Consider the following 25,504-nt stretch of genomic DNA (forward strand, 5'->3'; position numbering starts at 1 on the left):
GGATCTCTGTGAGTTCAAGGATAGCCTGGTTTACAGAGGAAATTTCAGTACAAAGATACACAGAGAACCTTTCTCAAAAAGTCAAAAGTTAAAAGTAAAAATAAAATACATAGAGGTTAAAATAAAGCCACGTAAAGATGAAAAATATACAGAGAATCTTGATATTGTATGCTATTATGCTCTCTTTAAATTGTTTGAATGCTGAAAAAGGAGCAACAGTTACTAAAAAATTGCATATAAATGCTTCAGAATTAATCGAAGAAAGGTATTTTGAAAATGCCTTGGCTTCAAAATTGAAGTCAAAAGGTATGGTACTTTGGAGAAGAGGATTTGCTTTTGTTTCCACAGAAAATGAGAGGCTGTGGATTCATTCTGAGATAAGAAAAATCCACTTTGATCAAGGAAGACCACCTGAGAAGTCTCCACCAGGAATAGATGGCCCAGATGTCTGAGTTCTACATCTAGAACAGGTTCAACATTGCTGCCTGAGATAATCAAGACTCACAGGATACTTCAGTCAGGACTTGATTATAATTCTAAACTTTCTTTAGGTCCCCATAAGATTACCAGCACCCCCGACCAACTGGAAGTAGCCTAAAATGCTATGCCCACATTCCCAAAAAATGGACCATGGATATTTTCCTTTTTTTTTAAGAGGGGGAAGTGGTGTGGGAGAATTGTCTGCATTCTGTTACCATGTTATAAATAAATGTTCATTGGCCAGGCGGGAAATATAGGTGGGAAAAACCAGGCAGGAAGTAGAAATGATGCAATGAGAATAAAAGAATTCTGGGATGGAGGAAGTTGATTTCTCCCACTCCTGCTCAGACCACCAAAGCAGCAGGATGTGATCCGCCCTACTGAAAAAAGATACTGAGCCACATGGCTAATATAGATCAGAAAAATGGGTTAATCACGATGTGAGAGTTAGCCCGTGAGGGGCTAGAGCTAATGGGCCAATCAGCTTATAATTTATGGAGGCCTATGTGTGATTTTCTTTGGAGCTAAACAGCTGGGGGGTACCAGGCAAAACAACAACAAAAACAAGCAGCCCCTGCTTTCATGTTACATAACTACATTTTTTAAATTTATTAAAATACCTGCCAATTTTAACTAAAAGAGCAGTTATTTTGTTTGGTTTTCAAAAACTAGAGGAAAGACTTAACACTTAATCATTATTTATTGACTTTTAGCAATTAGTAACTGATGACTCACCTACATTGTTATCCAATTGAACTACTTGTTGACATGGGAATCCAAATATTTGAGAAAAAAAAGTGAATTTGCAGAATAGAAAATCAAATATTGAAATAAGTTTGGGGTAATATATCACAAAATACAAATTTGCTCCTCTGTACATATCCTTAGAACATACATTATCACTCTGAAGGTAACTCATTGGCACTTATTCTTAAAATTCTTTTTTTAAACTTTATATTTTATTTTTTTTAAAAAGAAGGCAAACTATCTTTTTTTCATTTTATACACCAAATCTAGTTCCCACTCCCTCCCCTCCTCTCATTTCTTCTTCTTTCCCTCCACTCCATCCACATCCACTCCTCAGAGCGGGTATGACACATTGCTTTGGGGAAGGTCCAAGGCCATCCCTACTATATCTAGGCTGAGCAAGGTATCCATCTAAAAGAGTAGGTTTCAAAAAAGCCAGCACAAGAAGTAGGGATAAATCCTTGTGCCACTGCCAGTGGTCCTGTAGTCTGTCCCAGCCATACAAGAGTCACCCACATTCAGCGGGACTGGTTTGTTTCTATGCTCTTTCCTTGCCAGTCTGGCTGGTGATGATGAGCTCCCATTAGCTCAGATAAACTGTTTCAGTGGTTGTCCCATGATGGTATTGACGTCTTTGCTTATATTCCCATTCCTCCCACTCTTCAAGGGCTCTTTGGGAGCTCAACTCAATGTTTTTTCAAGGCAGTCTGCAGAAGTTATTGTTTTACACTCAGAACTACTTCAGTCATTGGCAATGATCATTTCATTTTAGTGGTTTAAAAAGGATATGCGATAATAACAAATTATCTACATCTCAGTTTTAACTTCCAAAGTTACTATATGACTCTGAACAATCTGTTTTTATGAATATGATGTTAGGTACATATATTTAATTCTGTGATGATTGAATATGATTCCAACAAAAGAACCAAATTTGTTGATCAAATACTAAGTTTTGTTTGATTTTGTTGATTATGATTATATCTTCTTAAATAGCTGCTTATTGGCACTGAATTTGAAAAAAAATGGCACAAATAACATTTACAAACAACACCACACACCAGTCACAAAGCAGCAAGAGTGATGGGAAAGAGTCTTCTATAGCGGGTGGGTAGGTAGGGAACTGAAGTACTCATGGGGCAACCTTAGATCTCCTCTAGTCAGTAGGCATGGTGAGAGAAAATGAGGCAATCACTGGCTGGTCCCAGACTGCCATTTTGGGTATAGTTTCTTTGACAAATCAGACTGTTGTACAGGGTTTGTTTGATGTGCTCCTCCTGACTTCAGGTCCTCCTGAATCCCCTTCCCCAAGCTTTTAGAGCAGAGGCCTATTGGGTTTAGCCATAAGTAACTGTCTTTGGCTTCAGCAGCAGACACTTATTGATAGCATTAACAATGATGGGTACCTCTTTCTCACTCTGCCCTCAAGACATGAAAGTGACCCCAGGAACAACAGGAGTCACTGCTTGATAAAGTGTTGTGACAGGTTCCATGACATTTTCTCATTGAAAAATTTCTAGGTGCAAGCATGGCCTGGGGTGACCATGCTGGGCTACAGCAATGTACCTTCTAGAAAGACATGGTCGTCACTCATAGCCTTGTAGATAATAGCCAGTACCTTCTCAGTTACATACTAACAGTATTTCAAGTCATAGTCCCCATCAGGGATGATTTTAGGTTCTACAATGGGTATAATGTCATTCTGTTGGCAGATGTTGATGTAACAAGCCAGAACATTGGCATTTTTGATGATGTCAAAGCCTGAGGATATATGTTTCCCAATCTTTGGCAAACAACGTCACTTGGCAAAGTCAGTTCCATTCTTATATACTGGGCACAGTGTTCTAACATACCCTTCAACACTTAGGTGGTAGACTTGTCATTGGTTCCTGCCAGGGGTAGCATGCTCATATCTACCTTAATAGCCTCAACACCACCCAAAGACTTGACAACTTGGGGGGAAGGGACATCCATCATCTGTCTTCTGGTATAGTGTCTCATGGAAGATGATCAAACCCTCCCTTCCCCACACAAAATTCAATGATTCACATCACCTTTAGAAATCAGTAGCAGCTGGTGGTAGAAGTACCTATTTTCCTCCATGTTCTCACTGCCAATGGACTTCGGCCACTTGGTAATGCTTCTTGTAGACATATCTACAGCCAGAATGCCCTTGCCTGGAGTCATAATTTGGTGAGTTATGTTAGCACCTTCTCCCCCTCAGGGTCAGTGCTGGGTATGAGTAGGACAATAGTGCCAGGGGATGCCAGGAGGGGTGGGTCTGCTGGGTATGGCAGTGGGTAGGCAAAATGACTAAAGAGAGATTGTGGTTAGGGTCACCAGAATCCTGTTCTGCCATGCTTTCTAAGAGAATGTGATTATTCAACTGGAGAGTATTGCTTTATTGATTATTATTAGAAGGAAAGTGAACATATAAGTGGTGATATACTCCTTACATTCAAAATGGGGTCAGATGACATTCAGTCCAAGGAGATAAATGCTTACTAGAATGTTGTTGTTGTATTGCAGTATCTCATTTCATGTGCTACTTAGGAATCAGAATGTACTCACACTATCACTGAGAGGAAAAGTGCAACCAAGCAAAATTACTTTAGGCATATTGAATATGACCAAAGAACATTATATGTACATAGCTTATATTTTACTCATGAAAAGTAACTAAATATCTCACAGAAATCAGAATTATAGATTTGGCTATCAAGGATCACTGAAAAAATTGTTATCAATAATTTCATCAAAGTTTCTGATTCCATCTTTTTTCACTCAGAGATTGAATAGAGCAAAAATCATTAAAATAGTATCCTGAATGAAATGATTATGGGCATAGGCAGTGGCTTTATAAAAGAGCTAAATAGAAATATGTCCTTTGTGGATCCTCATTCAGACAGAAAATGAAAAGTAGACAAGTCATTGAAAGAACTGATTATTAGTCCAAAAAGTGAAAATTGAAATAATAAATAAGGAATATTCCTCTTGTAAAGATGAGAAAGGAAAATATCAGAAGTCTACTGGGATTTCTTTTTGTACAATAATACAAAGAAAGAAGAGATAAAGAAAGAATGGTTGAGTCTTTACTGCAGGAAATAAGAATATACTTAAAAATGGGTGTAGATATCTCTATGGAATAGTATAATGTTTTGATTTCCAGGGTTATACTTGTAAAAAAGACATACTTATTATTGTAAATAGAAGTTCTAAAATAATAGTCATAAGAAGTAGAAATGCAAAAGCCCAATTGCTCTATAGATCAATCCTCAAAATTCTGTGAACGATTGCGCCCTCTGTGTATTCCCTAGTGCTTTGGCCGGGCCAATTTTAAATAGCTCCAGCAATAAATTTCTGCCATTTCTTCTGGGAAGCTATTCCACTACCTAATTAAATTTGTGAGTTGACAACTTTTCCTGACATTCATACTAAATTTTCCCATGTTCAATTTCAACCTGCTATTCCCACTTCTGCAGCACATGCTTGTAACAGTCTATGTAATCCCCCTGATTCCTCACTACCTACAATTCTCAATTCTGTCCCTAAATTTTACTAGCCTGATGTACTAAGTTCTTTTGAGAAAAATAATCCTTGCAAGATCAGTGACTATACATGGCTTATTATAGACTTAAAAGCAGGTTTGTTTTAAAAGCAAATAGATGAAGTAGTGAGTAGAAATGCACAATGTTAATATAGAATCCCAAGCCATTAATGAAATTGAAACTCAGGACAGAAACAAATGATAGCCATTCTTCTCCCCCTAAGGGTTAATAAAGCACTCCACATTTTAAAAGGAGAGACAATCCCCCTATTACCTTCTCTGGTCTTACTTAATATTCAGAGTTGCACTTTCCTTCCAACACCTGACAGAGGCGGGGAAAATAAACCTAACATTAAAACCATGATTATTTGTGAAAGAAGTTGCTCAGATTCTCTGTGTTCCTCCAACCTGTTCTTCTTTCCTTTGCTATGATTGGGCAGTGATCTAGGAAGTTAACTCTGCATTGTTTTTTAGGATAGAATCAGTCCATTTGTATGTAGGAACTCTGTCTTTGAGTTGTCAGTGCTCAAATCAAGAGATGAGTTTTCAGTATTTCAACATTGCTTATAAGCGTGTGAAAATATATTGATGTTGTTTAGTTGTGATTTGTTATTTTCAGAGTAAACCACTTATGATGTGATTCATCTATGAGTTACACTCTAGGAATGAGTCAGGAATTACACAGTGGAGTATTTTGGGTAATTTTTGAGCAAATAGGATAATTTCAGAGAAAATATATGCAAACTCCAGAGTGTTTTGGCAGAAAGTGGGCAGAGAGATTTCTTACCATTATGGAAAATTGCCTTGTAGGCAAGACTCATATTAAACTCAAAATATATGGAGCTTTAGCTTGAACATAGTTGTTGAATTCTTAAAATTTGAGAGAGTAGGAAAGAAAGTTGTTCTAAATAATAATTTAGGTTTTTTGCAGACACCATTATTTGGCTGTTTTTCCAAGACTTGCCATAAGTATTGCTGAAGAGTATAAATTATACAAAGAGAAATTCTGTAATACATATTATTCTTAACATTTAAGAAAATAGTTTACATCCAAATGAGATATATCTCAGACAATATCTATTTTTATTTATTATCTTACATCATTATGGCTCATAAAAGAGTTAATATCTATATCTTGCACATAATACTCACAGTTCTTGTCCTCTTGAACTTTCCATTGAGGCCATAGCAAAAAGGAAGCATTATAACTGGTAAGAAAAATTGTAATTGACATTCTAAAGTCATATTTCTCTTAAAGTTCCTAACTACTTCATATGACTTTCACTAGTTATTTCCAATACTGAATATACAGAACTCTGGAGAAATACACAGAAAAATAATCACATTAGAAATAGATTTAATAAATGTTTACATATCTTTGGGTATTTAAAATCCGATAATGTATTTATATATGTATGTGTGTGTCTTCTGTCTTTAATTTCTTCTTCTTTTTTTAGATCTACATCATATTTATTTTTTGAGACAGGGTTTTGCTGTAGTTTTAGAGCCAGTTCTGAAACTAGCTCTTGTTGACCAGGCTGTTATTGAACTCAAAGAGATCCACCTGCCTTTGCCTCCTGAGTGCTGGGATTAAAGGCATGTGCTACCACCGCCTGGCTTTTATAGCTCTTTTGATCTCAACTTTCCTTTTTAACATGTGTGTCTTTAAAAAAAACAATGTGTGTATTGATTAGACAACTGCTCTTCTGTTGAATTATATTGTTCTAGTGAGCCTTTTCTAATTTTAGATTTAAGATAGGTTTTATCAGAATGTTTGTTATTTAAATATTTAAATTTTCTTTGCATATAGTTACAGAAATCATTATACAATTTATTGAAAGTTATAAAAACTGCCCAAAATTTTTCCAATGGTCTAAATCATAGGATGCTGCAGAACTTGTTTTAGGATCTCAAAACTCTTTAATTAGTATAATATCAAATCACAACTGTTTCATTCATCCTCTTACCTACACAGTTTGGAATATTTGTCATTGCATATATATGAAGAACAGGACACTCATCTGTATTTGTACACTGAACATTTGTATCACTGATATCACTAATATTTGAGGTATTACTGTCCTTGAGATGTAACTACTAACATGCTCTGTGCTTCTTTTATCAATAAAAATACTTCCTGATTTATTTTGTGCTGACATATAGCTTTCTTCCTACCTTAACAATAATGTTCCCATTATATTCTAAGTTTTTATGTAAAAATTAAAATATTTGTGCTATTTTTACTTTTGTATATTCAATATTGTCATATTCAATTCTTATATTTTTACTACACAGATGCACACCTCTAGCCCTCTTTATCCCACCCCCTGAACACCCCCCACACAGACACATAGACAAGAAGAAAATGTTTAACAAACTAGTTTGGAGTTTGAAATTGATGTATTCTTTATTCATAGTATTTTCTAATGTTTTGGGTTTTTTTTTTTTTTTTGGTTTTTTGAGACAGGGTTTCCCTGTGGCTTTGGAGCCTGTCCTGGAACTAGCTCTTGTAAACCAGGCTGGCCTCGAACTCACAGAGATCTGCCTGACCCTGCATCTTGAGTCCTGGAATTAAAGGTGTGCACCACCACTGCACGGAATATTTACTGATTTTTAATGACACAGATTTTTTTTATTTTAATATAAACCCAAGTAATTTAAGTTACTGTAACAAAATTAGTTTTACTTTTAAAAATATTATAAATAAAATGTTTTAAAAGGACGTATTTTTACTAAAGGAAATAAGCCTAACATATATAAGAAATATGAGAATAACTACATAAAAGCTCACAGTGAGTGAGGTTGGGTGCTTGTGACTCTTCTAAGTTGACACTATGGGGTGCTTCCACTAGCCTGAGTGTTGGAGAGGGTTGCTTGTTGGTTCTTTCCGCTCATAAACTCAGCCCCTAAATAATCATTCAGAAACGCTAATATTTAATTCACTGCTTGACCCATTAGCTCTAGCTTCTTATTGGCTAACTCTTACATCTTAATTTAACCCAGCTCTATTAATCTGTGTATTGCCACGTGGCTGTGGCTTACTGGGTAAATTTCCTAGCTTCTGTCTCCAGTGGGCTACATGGCTTCTCTCTGACACCACCTCCTTTCTCCCACCATTCAGTTCAATCTTCCTACCTACCTAAGTTCTGCCCTGCTGTATGTCCAAGGCAGTTTTCATTAATGGTAATCACAGCAGACAGAGGGGTCTCTCACATCACCTGGGGTTTCTAAGATGGTCCTATTTTCAGTCCAATAGCTTCAATAAGCCCTATTGTATGTGCTTATTTATGTGTGTGTGTTTGTTTGTGTGTGTGTTTATGTGTATGTGGTCAGGAGGAGTTTGGGAGGGTTTCAAACTTGTTTCAACAAGTTAGTTGTTAGTTGTTGTCTAATAAAAATGCTCTGTAGTGGTTCCTTTTCTGTGTGTGACATGTATTTTCCTTGGTTCTGAGTGATTTTTAACATGTCTTTGAAACTTTGATAGAGTTAGCCATGCTTCCACATCTTCCACAGTTCTTAACTGAAAAGTTTGTTAGCTGTCTGTAGACACCACCAATACTCACAGCTTGAGTTTTTTGGAACGTAGATTGGGCAAAGCGTATTTTTGGTTGAGTCATAGACAAATTGGCTGCACAGTGTCATAAGAGAAAGTTGGGCTGACCTAGGTTTGAAAACCCCGAGGTTCCATAAATCACCAAATCTCTTGCTTTTAAGGGTTTGTCCTTAAGTACCACATTATTCTGAGTGTTTTAAGTGACAAGTTGTTTTTCTTACTATTCATATTAATCTCCTAATTCCTTGTCACACTTTCTTTTCTTTCATAGATATGCTATTCACATATTGTCCACACGTTTACTCATTGATTTGTGAATACTGTACTTGAAATGCTTATGTGTTACTGCAGATTTTTATATGCAATAATTAAAGGCTGTGAATCATTCAAAATTTTGTCTGACAAATATAATATTTATCATTTCTGAGTTGTACCTTCCATAAAGTCATAGGATATTGACAAAATTCAGACATGTTTAGGAGACTTTACAATAAGAATAGACTTTCAAAAGTTGACAATAAGCTAAACTTAATTTTGCAAATAGTTTTCCTCAAGTATTTGGTCATAGTGGCAGAAAACTGACCTACACACATACTGATAACTGCATTTTCTACCACTCTCTTTCACAATGTTCCAGCTTCTAGCCACAGACCATTTCCAAGTGTTCTTATTAGATATTTGTTACAGAAACAATTTAGTCTTCTGTTTCACACTTGGAATGTGCATAGTCCTGCTACAATATATACTTGCTTCTTACACTTTTGAAGGTTGAAAGGCTTAAGATTAAGGCACTGGAATATTTGTTTTCTGGGGAGGTTCTGGTATCTACTTTTATATTGAAGCTGAGTGTTGCATTTGCTAGAGGACAGGAATGTTTTGTTTGTGCAATGAAAATGATAGAATCATAAGAGGATCATGCTTTTTGTACATAACCCTTTTGTATGGGTATCACTTTTTGCCTACATTTTTCATTAGCATATATAAATTATAAAGGTTATAGTATATTTTGATCTTATTTATCATACATTACTCAATTAAGGCAGAGCTAAGTAGATTTCAAAATGATACAGTTCCTAACATTTTTGCACTGAGAATAAAATTTCAACATATTTTTGTGAGGCACATTTACTCATTAACAAAGCTTTACCCCTAACAGTGCAATATAGTTAACAGGAAATGAGTGTGAAAATAAATGGAAAAATGTGTTCATATTGTAAATCATTCTAAATATGTAAGCTTATGTCTATAATCCTGGGCTGGTCCCTTAATAAGAAAAGCTTCTCTTTTTTACAATGTACCCCAGTCGATGTAGAGAAGTATAATGGATCAATATGTTGAGAAAGAAGATTCAGTCCTCAGTCCTAAATGGAACATCTATATTAACCACCTTTACCACCAAGACATAGGAAAATTGCAGAAGGGGATGTAGAAACAATGTAAGAGGTCAAAAACTAAGAGAGGTACTGTGAAATGCTGTTATCTGGATATGGCATGGTTGGAGAACTCATGAATTCACAGTAGCTGTGGTTATCCGATCAAGAACTGCAGAAGAACAAGAAAGCCAAAATTCTAGTATAGATTAAGCAGATAATATCCAGCCTCAATCCCACAGAGAGGAGTTATAAGAAGTGTATAGTTTATGAAGGATGGAGAATCATTCTTTATTTAAGATGTTGCCACTGATAGGTTTCACATGACCCAATGGATGACTGCATATCCATGCACATGTGGATGACATTAACTGGATTTAGTGAATTAACAACGAAAGGCAAGGAATAAGTTGAGAGAAAAGCCTGTTGGGAAAAATATAGAGGGAATTGAAAACAGGAAATATAAGGTAATATAAGATAGATATGACCAAAATCATGTATGTACTTCTCAAAATTAAGGTAAATGTTGTAATAGGAAGCAGGTTGTGTTCCCGGCACCCGGCTAGCTTATACCCGGAAATAACCACACGGAAATTGTATTAATTTAAACACTGCCTGGCCCATTATATCTAGCCTCTTCTTGGCTAATTCTTACATATTCGTTTAAACCCATCTTCATTAATGTGTATCGCCACTTGATTGTGGTTTACAGGCAGGAGTCTAACCAGCGTCTGTGTCAGAGAGGAGAGCCATGGCATCTATCTGACTCTGCTTTCTTTCTCCCAGCATTCTGTTCAGTGTACTCCACCTATCTAAATTCTGCCCTATCAAAAAGCCAAGGCAGTTTTTTTTTTTATTTGTCCAATGAAAGTAACACAGACAGAAGGCCCTCCTTCACCAGGAAAAAATAAATATATTTAAAGTGGGCATCCAAACTGCATAGGCTCCCACAAAGCCAGTACGTGCAGTAGGATCAAAAACCCATTGCCATTGTTCTTGAGTTCTCAGTAGTCCTCATTGTCCACTATGATCAGCAAGTCCAGTTTTATCTCCCACAGGGCAGGGAACCCTGATTGCTCTTTGGGCTGACGAGGGACAGGGACTTGATCTGGGGAGGGGAAGGGAAATGGGAAGCAGTGGCGAGGAGGAGGCAGAAATCTTTAATAAATAAATAAATTAAAAAAATAAAAATATATTTAAAAATTTGAAGACTTGATGCTGTAAATATATCATGTCTCAAACCTAACCTACAGACTTGACATATTTCCATTCCAAATAATTTGAAGTGAAAACATGACTGATTCTAACATGCACATAGAAATGTAAAGGAGGTAGGGTATGTGAAATAACAAAACAAGAATGAAGTGGTAGCACACTCTGCCTGGTTTTACGTAAAGAATGAGAAAAGGAAATACACTAATTGTTTGTTACACTGGCATTTTGATAATCACATCTCTGACAAGGACATATCTAGAAAACATAAAAATCTTTCAAACATAGACTGTAAAGTCACAACCCATTTTTCCAGTGGTTAAAGAAAATTTCAAATGGTATGTCAAAGCTTCACCAAAGATGGTTTCTACATAACAAATGGGACTATTAAGAGATAGTCAGTATTATGCATAATTAAAATGGCTATTTTAAAAATAAGGAGTCATGAAAACTATTCCATATGACTGGTTGATGATACGATTATAAAATTGTATAGAAAAAGAAGATTTAACAATTTCTTACAAAGTTAAACACATACAATATGACCTGTTAATTCTTCTCATGGCTATTTAAATGTAGTAAATGACAATTTGTCTTAACATAAGCAATATGCCTTCATGATTATAGAACTTTATCCATGATGGAGTAAACTTAGATTTCCTTAAACAGGTAAATAAATCAAACCAGCAATTGTTCCAATAGACTACAACTTAGAAAAAATCAGCAATGAACTAATGACATAAACAACTTGGAAAAAACCACATGTCATTATAGCAAGAGGAAAATAAAAACATCAATTTCAAATGGTTATATGTGATCTGATTCAACTTAAATCAATTTTAAAGTAAAAACTATCATTATCATAAATGGTTATTGAATAACATCAGTTCTCTGATTGATGCCCTTCAGTATAATGGGAAATTTAATAATCATAATCATGTACTTTCTAGTCAAATTAGTTATTTATACTACTAATAAATACTTGCGTGATTGTTTTAAACAATATACATAAAATAGACAACTTAAAAATATAAAAACTTTTTTTTGTAGATCCTGTTTTTACTCCATTCTTAGTTATATTCAATTGTATCTATATCAAAGAAGAATATCATGTTTAGTGCATGTCAAGGAAGATACTAGTCATCCTGTCCCAGATGGGAATTGAAAGAGAAGAGGTTCAGGTTCCTAAAACCATGTATCTATGATCTAATTTCCTCCCACTGGTTAACACAGTGTAAAGGTCCCATAATATCCCAACTCCCAATTTTGCTGCAGTTTTGTGCTCAGTCTATTAGCATATGGATCCCTGAAGTTTATGTAAGATTGAAACCATAACAAGGTAAATGTGAAACACACATGGGTTACTTTTTTTGCCCTTGAATCTCACTTCCCAGTTGTCTACTATGAATATATAAACAATCTAAAGGCTAATATAAATGAACTACAAAATTCTTCTTATCTCAAGCATTCAAATAAGGAGTATTTATTCTGTTCAGTATTCAGAATAGAAGATTCTGAAATTATAGAATTAATATATTATTATTTCTTTTGTTAATAAAACAAAATCAGTTAAATGAACACATTGCATAGCAGGGTTTATGTATCTCAACAGAAAAAGAGATTCTAAAATGTTTGTGGAGTTCAGCATCACTTTTTACCTTATTGTTCTTATTTAGATAAATTTGAAAGCTAATCAGTAGCATTGCAGAGTGGAGTCTCTAGTTGAACAGAAATTGCAAAGTAAAACACAAGTATGGTGCCCTAAATGTTTAAAAATTCTTGAAAAGATCTGTTAAACAGTTTGTCAGAATATACTAACCACACTCTTACTTATTGTTGGGTTTTGTATAATGTTTCCTAATATAGGAGTGAAATTGGAAAACCATTATAAGTAGTTATAATGATCAAGTGCAGTCTTTTTATAATATTATAAGTTAACTTAATCACAATAGAGCTAAACACTGGCAGTAGAAATGGTTTCTTTTTTTCTCCACACACTAAAATAAAAATTTTTTGAGCAAAAATACTCAAAAACTGAAAAGAAAAATTCTAAGCACAAGACAGACTTTAAGATATCTTGAAATAATTCCTTCCTATTTATTTCTATCTCAAGAACAGAAATAAATGAGAACATTGTCAAAATTTCAACACTTAAAATCAGATCACTAGAGATTCATGAATAATCTTATTTTTTTCTTACAGAACATTTCTATTTTTTCCTTGTCAATATCTGAAATCACACATTTCTCCATTCTTTTTCACTAAATATTTTGTAAATAAGGACTCATTCTGTTCTGTTTCTAACCTTTGTTGTACTACTATCTCCAGTACTATGTATTATAAACATTTCTATATATCAGTTTGTAACTGTGACATTTACAAAATGTGACAAAGTTAGTGGACTTTTTAAAAAAAAATAAGGCAATTAGATACATTCTGCTCTTAAACTTTATGAACTTTCAGCCAGATTTTTTCTATTCTTTCCATACTTTAAAAAGTGTCTGTTCACTATCACTACCATTACAACTATTTTCAACTATTGAACTGACCTTTTATTTTTATAAACATCAGTGTATCAGCTATTAAATTGCAATGAAAATTTGTAACTGCAATTCATTATGAAATTTTTAGAAAATGTCTACAGAGAAACATGTTATTAATCACAATGGCAATCAGAGTTCTTCATGGAATCAAGCCTACTGACAGTGGCAAGTGCTCTGAAACTTCTTTAGCAAAAATGAAAAATAGTTCAAATTTCTAGGCTCACCAGGAAAAAAAAGCACAATTATGACAAGAAGGCTGTATAAAGTAAATAAGTTTGATAATTAGATTAAAAGATAAATTTTATCATACATAAATGAGTTTAGAAGGAATTGCATATTTGTCATTAATATATGTTTATATCTGAAACAATTCACATTTCTTTATATTTTAATATATCTCAGAACTATGTATTCCATTCCTGATAGTATTCATTTTCAGTTTTTTACTTCTTTCATACCTATTTTAGAAAATTATAACAAGAACATATTAATTTACAGTATCATATCATTAACTCTCAGTATGGGTAATAAATGCACACAATACATCTGCATATATTTATAAATATGTATATACATATATTGATGCATATATATGTATATAAAGTATCAGATTCAGAATGGTAAGAAAAAACTCAGTATTCTATGTTTTTTCTGTTGATGTGATGAGGAAAAGGTTTATTTCAGTGCACAGCTTCTAGGGCACAGTTTATCACAAATGGAAGTCAAGACAACTCAAAATAGAAACTTTAAACAGAATCCAGGTAGCAGCACTGTTTTCTGTCATACTCACTGGCTTTCTGATGCAGCTCAAGCTCACATGCCTAGGGATGGTGTTGGCCACTGTAGGCTGAGGCCTCCCATATCAGTCAGTCATCAAACAAAACATTCTCTCACAACCTTGGCTACAGACCAGTTTGCTCAGCTGCTTCAATTTAAGTTCTCTCTTTGATGTGACTCTAAGTTTTGTCAAGCTCAAAATAAAAATAAAATACCTCTAGAGATTTCAAGAATGCTGTTAATATGTCACTGTGAGATTTCTCCCAAATTTTTATGTAGGCATAGAGTAGCATGAACTTTCTTCTTAGCACTCTTTTCACAGTGTCCCATAAGGTTGAGTATCTTGTGCATTAATTTTCCTCTAAATCATAGAAGTCTTTAATTTCTTTCTTTATGTCTTCCTTGATTCAGTGCTTATTTAGTTGAGAGTTGTTCAGTTTCTATGAGCTTATAGGTTCATGAGTTTCCATGAGTTTGTGCTGTTGTTGAATTCTACCTTTAACCCATGATGACCCAATAAGATACAGGGAGTTATTCCATTTTTTTTGTATCTGTTGAGATTTTCTTTGTGACTGAGTACATGTTCAAATTTAATAAAAGGTTTTGGGAGGTGTTGAGAAGAAGGTATACTCTTTTGTGTTTGTGGGAAATTCAGTGTATGTTTATTACTTCAATTTGAGTCATAACAGCTATTAGTTCCCTTACCTCTCTGATAGGTTTCTGTGTGGGGAGAGTGGGGTATTGATGTCATCCACTATTAATATGTAAAGATTGATGTGTGATTTAAGTTTCAGTAATGTTTTCTTTTGTACCAACTCCCATGGTGTAATGTTTAATGCTCTGCACTCTGAATCCAGTAATCTGAGTTTATATCACAGTGGAACCTGTTTCATGAGAAAGAAACCTGATAAATCATCTATTGAGACCATGAAACCTAACCTAAATGGGCTTTCCATCCATGGCTAAGCATTTTTGGGGACACATTTCACTTCACTTTCAATGTTTCTTTTGCAAATGGGGGTACCTTTGTATTTGGGGAATAAATATTCAGAACTGAAATTTCATCTTGATGGATTTTTCCTCAATGAATATGAAACTTTTTATCTCTTATGATTAATTTTAGTTTGAAGTCTATTTTGATAGATATTAGTATAGCTATAAGTGTTTGCTTTTTAGGTCCGTTTGATTGGAAAATCATTTCCCCACTCTTTCCTTTGAGGTATTGTCTGTCTTTGAAGTTGAGGTATATTTATTGTATACAGCAGAAAGGTGGATCTTATTTTTGTATGTATTTTGTTAGCTTGTGTCTTTTTATGGGTGAATTGAGAACATTGATATTAAGGAATATTAATGACAGGTGATTGATAATTCCTGTCTTTTTTTTGTTTGTTCTTGTTGGTAGTGTGGTAGTATGTTTGTGTTTCCTTTCTTTGGGAATTGCTGATGTGGGATTATTTACTGAATGTGTTTTCATGAACACAGGTAACTTCCTTGGGTTGGAGTTTTACTTCATTATCTTTTGTGGCTGAATTTGTGGATAGCTATTGTTTAAATCTGGTTTTATTGTGAAATATCTTGTTTTCTCCAGCTATGGTGATTGAAAATTTTGCTGGATATAGTAGTCTGTGTTGACTTCTGTGATCTCTTTGTGTCTGTGAAATGTCTGCCCAGGACCTTTTAGTTTTTAATCTCCATGGAGAATGCAAATGTAATTCTGATAGGTTTGTCTTTATATATTACTTGGCCCTTTTCCTTTGCAGCAAAAAGAAGGAAACTCACTCAGGAGTAGTAGATGACAGGAAATAAACTTAGGGCTGAACTAAACAAAACAGAAACAAAAAGAACACTACAGAGAATTGATAAAACAAAGTGGTTCTTTGGCAAAACTAACAAAATAGATAAACCTTATCCAAACTAAGCAAAAGGCAGAGAGAGAATATACAAATTAACAAAATTAGAAATAAAAAGGAGGATATAATGACACACACTGAAGAAATCCAGAAAATAATTAGGTCATTTTCAAAAACCAGTACTCTATGAGCAGGACTGAGCCACTGACCTGAGCCAGAGAGGACCTGAGGCAGCAAACTCCACAGAAGAAGAACTGAACCAGCAACCAAGGCCAGAGCAGGCTTGAGGCAGCAAACTCCACAACAGCAGGATTGAGCCACCAAACTGGGCCAGAGCAGGCCTGGTACAGCAAATTCCACAGGAACAGGACTGAGCCAGTGGCCTAGGCTGGAGCAGGCTCGAGACAGCAAACTCTACATGAGTTGGAGCAGATCCACACCAGGGACATTTGCAGAAACAGGACTGAGCCAGTGACCTAGGTCAGAACAGACCTAAGAATGAACTCTACAGGAGCAGGTTCAAGGGAGCAACTGCTGATGAAGTGGATCAGAACCAGAGACCTCTGTGGGTCCATGCGTGAGTCTGTGACCTACAGGGGTGTAAGCAGGATCCAGAGTCCTCTGCATATCAGGCATGAATCTGGGACATTCGAGTGAGTAGACCTGAGCTGGAACCCCTGTAGGTCCAGGTGTGAGTCTGGAACCTCTGAAGAACTAGGCCTGAGCCAGGACCTCTGCAGAATTTTATCAGACTTTCAGAGAAATACTAATTTCAGTATGCCTCAAATTGTCCCACAGATTAAAAACAGAAGTAAAATTGCCAAAATTGCCCAAATTGCCAAATTCTCTTTATGAGGCTATAATTAGCTTCAAGGCCACACAAAGGCAAAACACAGAAAGAGAATTACAGACCAATCTCCCTCATTAACATTGATGCAAACATACTCAATAAAATACCGACAAACTGAAGATAAGAACATATTTAAAAAATCATGCTTCATGATCAAGTAGGCTTCATTCCAGAGATGCAGGGATGGTTCAACATGTGAAAATCTGTCAAAGTAATCTACCATATAAACAAACTGAAAAAAAAGCATGTTTATCTCATTAGATGCTGTCAAAATCTTTGACAAACTTCATCACCCCTTCATGAAAAATCTTGGAAAGATCAGCAATACAAGGAACATACCTAAACATAATAAAAGTAACATACAGGAATCTGACAGGCAACATCATATTAAATGAAGAGAAACTCAAAGTGATTCCATTAAAATTAAGAAAAAGACAAAGCTGTTAAATCTCTCCATATCTATTTAATAAAGTACATGAAATTCTAGATAGAGAAATAAGAGAACAAAAAGAGATCAAGGGGATACAAATTAAAGTGATGTCAAAGATCAGCTTCGATGAAACTCATATGTTCCAGGGTAGGAGGAACATGAGGGTTGGAATTATTAAGCAAAAGGAGCAGAGATATAAGAGAAATAAAAGATAGAAGCACAAAACAATATCAGGAGGGACATTCAGTGAATACTGAATCCACCTCACTTATTTTTCCTACACTTATATACTTCACTCCAAAAGGTGAGGGGAATGTAACAGACTTTATAAACATGATATAAAGAATAATTTTGAATTCTCTGACCTTTGGTCCAGGTGGAGCAGATCCACCTCTATACCCCAAATCCTAATTAATCACACCCTATCAGAATCTCTTGTTTGTAACCATACCCATTGTCAACAACTCTGAAAGAGCAAAATAAGCTCAGTTTCTCTGACCTCCAGTCAAGGTGGAACACATTCACATCTGTGGGTCCTCAAAGAAAGGAAAAAGTCAAACTTTCACTATTTATAGATTATATGATTGTATACATAAGTGACCCTGAAATTCTCGCAGGGCATTCCTACAGTTGATCAACACCTTCAGTAATGTGGTGAGATAAAAAGATTAACTCAAAAAATCAGTAGCCCTTATATATACATGTGATATATGGTCTGAGAAAGAAATCAGAGAAACAACAACCTTTATAGTAGCCACAAATGATACAAAATGTCTTGTAGTAGCTCTAACCAAACAACTGAAATATCTATATGACAAGAATATTAAATCTATGAATAAAGAAATTATAGAAGATATTACAAAATGGGATAATCTTCCATGTTCATAAATAGGTAGGATTAACATAGTAAAAATGGCAACCTTACCAATAGCAATCTACAGAGTTAATGCAATCCCCATCAAAATTCCAACACATTTCTTCACAGACTGCTAATGAACAATACTCAACTTCATATGAAAGAACAAAAACTCAGGATAGCTAAAAAAAAATCCTGTACAATAAAGGAACCTCTGAAGGCATCATCATCCCTGACCTCAAGCTCTACTGTAGAGATATAGTAATAAAAACAGCTTGGTATTGGCATAAAAACAACTCATTAATCAAAAGAAGATAATTAAAGACCCTTAAAAATTCACATATCCATGAACACTTGATTTTTGACAAGGAAGACAAACTTATACAATGGAAAAAAAGAAAATATCTTCAACAAATGGTGCTGGCATAACTGGATGGCAACATGTTGAAGTATGCAAACAGATTGATATCTATCACCATGTTCAAAAGTCAAGTGTAAGTGGATCAAAGACTAGAATATAAATCCAGTTATACTGAACCTGATAGAAGAGAAAGTGGAAATACAATTGAACTCATTGGCACAGGAGAGCATTTCCTAACTATAACCCCAGTAGCACAAACACTGAGAGCAACAATTAATAAATGTGTGTTTCTGAATCTGAAAAACCTCTATGACACTGTTATAAGACAAAACAGCAGCCTATAGAGTAAGAAAAGGTCTTCACCAACTCCACCTCTGACAGAGGGCTGATCTTCAAAATATATAAAGAACTCAGGAAACTAGAATCAAAATACCTAATAATCCAATTTTTAAAATGGGGTACAGATCTAAACAGAGAATTCTCAGCAGAAGAATCTCAAATGGTCCAGCTACAATTAAAGAATTCTTCAACATTCTTTGTCATCAGCGACATGCAAATAAAAATTACTCTGAAATGTTATATTACAACTGTCAGAATGGCTAAGATAAAAATTACTGATGACTGCTTATGTTGTAGAGGATGCCAGTTAAAGGGAACACTCATCCATTGCTGGTGGGAGTGAAATCTAGTTCAGCTACTTTGGAAATCAATATGGTCTCTGAAAAATGAGACTCAATCTATCTCAAGACACAACTATACCAACATTGGGCATATACACAAAAGATGCTCAATCATACCACATGGATACTTGCTAAACTATGTTCCTATCAGCATTATTCATTATAACCAGAACCTGGAAACAAACTACATGCCCTCGACCAAAGAATGAATAAGCAAAATGTTTACATTTACATAGCAGAGAATTAATCAGCTGCAAAAAAAAAAACAGTGACTTTATGAAATTTGCAGGTAAATGGTAGATGGAACTAAAAACTTCCTTCTGAGTGAGGTAACCCAGACCCAGAAAGATAAACATTTTATGTACAAACATGGTATGGATATTAGGAGTTAAATACAGTATAATCAAGCTAAAATATACAGCCCTAGAGAGTATAATAAAAAGGGCCGAATGACGGATGCAAGAATTTTCCCAGTAAGGGGAAAATTGGGAGTGGGGTGAGAGTATGGAGGGGTGGAAACTAGAGTGAGTGGGTTGGGCAGGACAGAGGGGCAGGAGTAATGAAAGAAACATCTTGAAAGGGGAGAGCATTTGGGATTAGAGAGAAACCTGGTACCAGGCAATCTCCCAGAAATATACAAAGATGGTCCCAGCTAAGACTTCAATGAATTGTACAGAGGGTACCTGTCCTGCCTTCTACTGTAATCAGATTGGTGACTATCTTAATTGTCACCAGAGAGCCTTTATCCTGTAACTGAAAGCAGACGCAGAGATCCACAGCCAAGCACTGGGGAGAGCTCCAGGAGTCATCATAAAGAAAGGGAGGAGGGATTTTATGAGCAAGGGTTGGTCAAAGTCATGACTGGGAAACCCACAAAGATAACTTGCCTGAGCTCATTGGCGAGCATGGACTCCAGATCAATAGTTAGGGCGCCTGTATGGGACCAACCTAAGCCCTCTGCATGCTTGTGATAGTTGTGTAGCTTGCTCTATTTGTAAGGCTCTTAGCACTGAGATCAGTCCTGTCCATGGTGCTTAGCTGGCTTTGGGGAACCTGTTTCCCATGTTGGCCAGCCTTTTTGCTGTGGGAGTTTAACTTGGATGTACCGCAACTTGATGTACCGTGCTTTGTTCAATCCCCTTGGAGGCCTGTCCCTTTCTGAATGGAGAGGGAAGAGAAGTGGATGGGAAAGGTATTAGGGGAAGGGAATGAGAGGTGAGGACAGATAGCAGACATTGGTCAGTATGTAAAATAAAAGAATAATATTAATAACATAAAACAAATGAATTAGCACACTTGCTAAAAAATATTTTATATGCACTAGCAAATCAACCACCAACTATATTATAAATCTTGAACACTCTCATACCTAACACTGTCTTAAATTTTTTAGTAACTAGATTTTCAAAATTTGGAAATGACACCAGGTCTTATGTCCATTTATTTCCTTTCACTGTGCTTTTTCTCTCTTCTTCCTCAAATCTACTTACAAAGACAACTAAACCACAGTTAGTTAATGGGTGTTTTAACAATCACTATTATATATGCTGCATCATACACTAATCTAGACCTTTTACCCATTGTGTCATTTGAAATGCATGGCATATTTTGAAATATAATTATTCTTATTTCTACAGATAAGGAAAATAAATTTCAGCAAAGATCTGTTTATTGTCTAGAGATTCGTATTTTAATAGCCAATTTCTTCAACCAGTACATTTTTAAACATAGTGTGTTTCTTGATAGCATGAAACATTTTTTTCTCTTTTGTATTTTTTAAAGGATTTAGGTTTGTTGACATCCAAGATGGATTCTAAGGAAAATTAAAAATATGAAAAACATGTTTGTCTATTTGACAAAACATTTTTTTTATGGAGACATTATACATAGCATGCTCTTCTCTGTTTAAATGTATGTTTAGGCAGTCCATTCAGGGAAGCAGGTGTCAAACAACAATTTGTAGAATGATGTCTCATTTGGGTTTCTGTTGCTTTTATAAAACAACATGATCAAAAGCATCTTGATGAGGAAAGAGTTTGTTTCATCTTATATATCCATATCACAGTCCATCAATGATGTAATTCAAGACAAGAATGCAAGGCAAGACAAGACAAGACAAGAATCCTGGAGACCGGAACTGAAATAGATACTATGGAAAAATTCTGCTTACAATTTGCTTAATAACAGCTTGGTCAACCTGCTTTCTTACACCCAGGGCAAGCAGTTTAGAGGTGGCATCACTCACAGTAAGCTGAGTCCTCCCTCATCAAGCATTAGTCAAGAACATACTCTACAGACTTGCCGAGAAGTCCATCCTATGGAAATATTCTTTCTTTCATTAAAATAACATCTATCTTATTTCCTTTATGTTCTCCCTCTCTATTCCAGGGCAGGCCTCATCATCAATAGTAGTTGACCAACACATAATTGGACTCTACAGGGTTTTTTTGTGTGTGTATTTTTATTTCACAACAGTTTGGTGGTTCTTTTTCTTTTTGGATGTGGTTTTATTTTGCTTTCCTGATTTTGTTATTGTATTTGTTTTTGTTTCTTTATCAAGAAAACTTAAAGTTGGGTGAGTATGGAGGGGGAAAGGATCTGAAGGGACTTGAGAGAGGGGAAATATGATCAAAATATATTTAAATTTGAAAATTGTTTTAAATAATGAAAAATATAATAAAACAACAAACTTTTATTTAAGAAATAAAAGCAAGAGTTATTCTTCCTACATGACCCTAGCTTGTCATAAGTTGATTTAAAAACTAATTATCAGAAGTAAACTAATGTACAAATACATTAATTATCAGTAATTAATTATCTGGGGTATTTCTATTTATTTTGCGTGACATCATCTATAAACTTCATCTACAAACTATAATCAGCATGATTGTCATCAAATAAAAGATAAAAGATACACAAGTAGCAGAACCTTAATTTTTGATTTATGCTTGAGTTTTATAAATTAAGTAAGCATTTTTAAAATCCCACAAAATTGTGTAAGTATTGATTGATGTATTTTTCTCTTTGTTTCAATAATAAGGTTAGTTAAAAAAACTGAAACATTAAAGAGCTGTTGTAAGCTATTCAAAGCCAATTTTTTTTAATCTAAGGGTGTTAATCCTAAGTAATGAAAATGGTTATATATATATATATATATATATATATATATATATATATATATATATGTATGTATGTAATAATGCTGTATTCCTGTCTATTGAAAGTTTTGGGCACTCATTTCTACGAATCCTTATATACATTTTGTGATATTTTCTTTTTTATTGCAATGTTCAGATGGATTATACATCAACCATCAACGGTCTGTTTATAAAAGAGGGAACACTCTGGGAATTTTCAGTAAGATTGTCTTCATATCAGTGCATACTAATGAACATTTGCTGTTCAATAAAGTTGCTGGGGTCTGCAAAAGTAGATGTTGATAATATATTTATTTTCCTATTTAAAAAGGATTTGTATTTACAGGAAATGGTAGAGGGAATAGATAATCATATTTTATACTACTCTTGGTAAATATTTGGCAAGAAAAAAAGCACATAAAATGAAAAGAAAGAATGCACATCAAATGCATGCACTAATAATACATAAAATATTATGATATGTTGAAAAAATAAAATGTTAACTTTTCATGATTCAGGGGATAAAATCTTTCAGTAACTCTCTTTATGCAAAACTGCATTTTTCTTTATGTCTACTTAAGCTTACAGGTTGTTATGCATTCTTCTAAATATATTTCTGATCTTGTAGTTCTTTCCTGGGATATTTATAAAATGTTTCACAACACTAAAAGTATAATAAGAATTTACCATGCATTTATGCTTTACCACATGTGAATAACAGAGACTTTAGGCTAACACCATAGTGCTTGCAACTTATACAAAGGAAAAGATATTGAGTTGTGTATGTGTGTGTGTGAGAGAGAGAGGGAGAGAGACAGACTACATATGTACAAAGAAGTGATATTTGCTTCTGATCATCCAAAATCTTTTTTTTTCTTTTAAGTGTAAGGGTTAATTTTTCTTATTTAGATTCAATCTATAACAAGATCTAAAAGGACATGAAATTTGTCCTTGTTTTCCACGGCTAAACAGTAAGTTCAAGACTGAAAGTGCAGAAAGATGCCTTAACCAGGCTTCATAACTGTACAAAATATTACTCCTTTGAAATTTTGTAATTTAGATAAGTCCTACATTTCTAAATATAGTCATCAAAGGATATAAGTAATTTTTTTTTCAAGGCAGGGTTTCTCTGTAGCTTTTTTGGTGCCTGTCCTGGAACTAGCTCTGTAGACCAGGCTGGCCTCGAACTCCCAGAGATCTGCCCTTCTCTGCCTCCCGAGTGCTGGGATTAAAGGCGTGCGCCACCACCGCCCGGCTATAAGTAATTTTTGAAAGATAACAGATACCCCAAAGTATTATTTTCTTGTTGCTCTCAATAGATTTTAGGAGTCACATTTATTTCTTTTATTAATTTCTTCTTATGGTTAACATGAAATTATAATTTTTAATATATGGAATGTAATGTGATATCTTAATATGTATGTGACATGACACTACTTACAAAACCAGGGCTATTAGCAATTTTCTTTCTTATCACTTATGATTGCAAGTTTTGACACTCTATGTTTTCAATCTTGACAAAATATCTGAGAGGTTATTATAAACAACAGTCACCTTTTTGTTCTGTGGAGTCCTGGTAATTCTTCCTTGTACTCTGTTTTAATATCCATTGTTCCCTTTATCCCCTCTCCAGCATTAAGTAAGTACTAATCATCTGAACCAACATCATTTTTTATTTCCACATATTAATCATATATGTAATATTTGTTTGTGTTGTGATTGTTTTACTTAACATAATGTATTTTTGGTTTCAAACACTTTGCTCCTTTTGATAGCACTGAATTCTACTGTGAGGGAGAATAATATTTCACCAAATATACATTATCCATTTTCTTTATTCATCCTTTATTGAGCACTGAGGCTGATTTTATACCTTGATTATTATGATTATTGTACAAAAATATGAAGGTGCCCATATCATTGATAGGCTTATCTTATTTTCTTTCAATACATATCAAATAACATGTTTGTTGGAACTTGGTCATTATCGTTTTTATTTTGGAAGAAAGATTTATAACATATTCCATAAGGGCTTTACAAATTTATGTTGTTGCTTTTCTCTTTTATATCTTCCCCAGTGATTAAGTTAGCAGTAAGTTTTTCTCTTTTAGTAGAATACATATGATATAAAGATAATATATGTAATATATATTTTCACATGTAAGCTTAAATATGAGTCTAACAAGGGGAACCTAAAGAAAAACATATATAGATCCTCTTGGAAATTGGAAGCAAACAAGATTGCCAGGCAAAAGTTGAGAGCATGGGGGTGGGGTTGAGGGTAGTGGAGAGGGAGAGAGAGAAGGGAGAAGGGAAAGACGAGAGAGCTTGGAGAAGTGGGAGGGTGAAGATGGAGGAAAGACGGATATAGGAGCAGGGAAGAAAATATCTACATTAAGGAAGCCATTTTAGGGCTGCCAAGAGACTTGGTTCTAGAGGGGATCCCACGTATCCACAGGGATGACCCCAGCTAGGTCCTTGGGCAACAGAGTAGAGGGTGCCTGAACTTGCCTTGCCCCACTATCACACTGATGATTATCTTGAGTATCACTATAGAATCTCCGTCCAGCGACGGATAGAGGTAGAGACAGAGACCCACATCAGAGCACTGGACTGAGCTCCCAAGGTCCAGTTGAAGAGCAGAAGGAGGGAGAAGATGAGCAAGAAATCTGGAACTCGAGGGGTTGGTCCACCCACTGAGACACTGTGCCTGTTCTAATAGGAGCTTACCAAATCTAGCTAGACCGGGACTGAATGAGCATGCGATCAAACAGGACTCTCTGAATGTGGCTGAAAATGGGGCTGACTGAGAAGCCATTAATAAAGGCACTGGGACTTGATTCTACTGCATGTACTGGCTTTTGGGGACCCTAGTCTATTTGGATGCAAAGCTTCCTAGGCCTGGATGTATGGGGGGAGGGCTTGGATTTCCCACAGGGCAGGGGACGGAAGGGGAGGTAGGAGGGCGAGTGGGGGAGCGGTAGGGGAATGGGAGGAAGTGTAAGTTTTTGAATGGAAACAAATAAAAAATGACTACATCATAAAACTTTGATAATTGATGTGAATTTATATCTAATTTCTGTTTATTTATAATGCTCTTCTGATTTTATT

At 35.0% G+C, this 25,504-nt stretch overlaps 1 pseudogene; it reads right to left on the bottom strand.

Moving 5' to 3' along the window:
• Positions 1 to 2,387: 2,387 nt before the first annotated feature.
• Positions 2,388 to 3,586, bottom strand: LOC101991285 (annotated as a pseudogene).
• Between the last annotated feature and the right edge of the window lie 21,918 nt (positions 3,587 to 25,504).

The sequence above is a fragment of the Microtus ochrogaster genome, chromosome X (genome assembly GCF_000317375.1).
Source record: "Microtus ochrogaster isolate Prairie Vole_2 chromosome X, MicOch1.0, whole genome shotgun sequence".
Taxonomy (NCBI): domain Eukaryota; kingdom Metazoa; phylum Chordata; class Mammalia; order Rodentia; family Cricetidae; genus Microtus; species Microtus ochrogaster.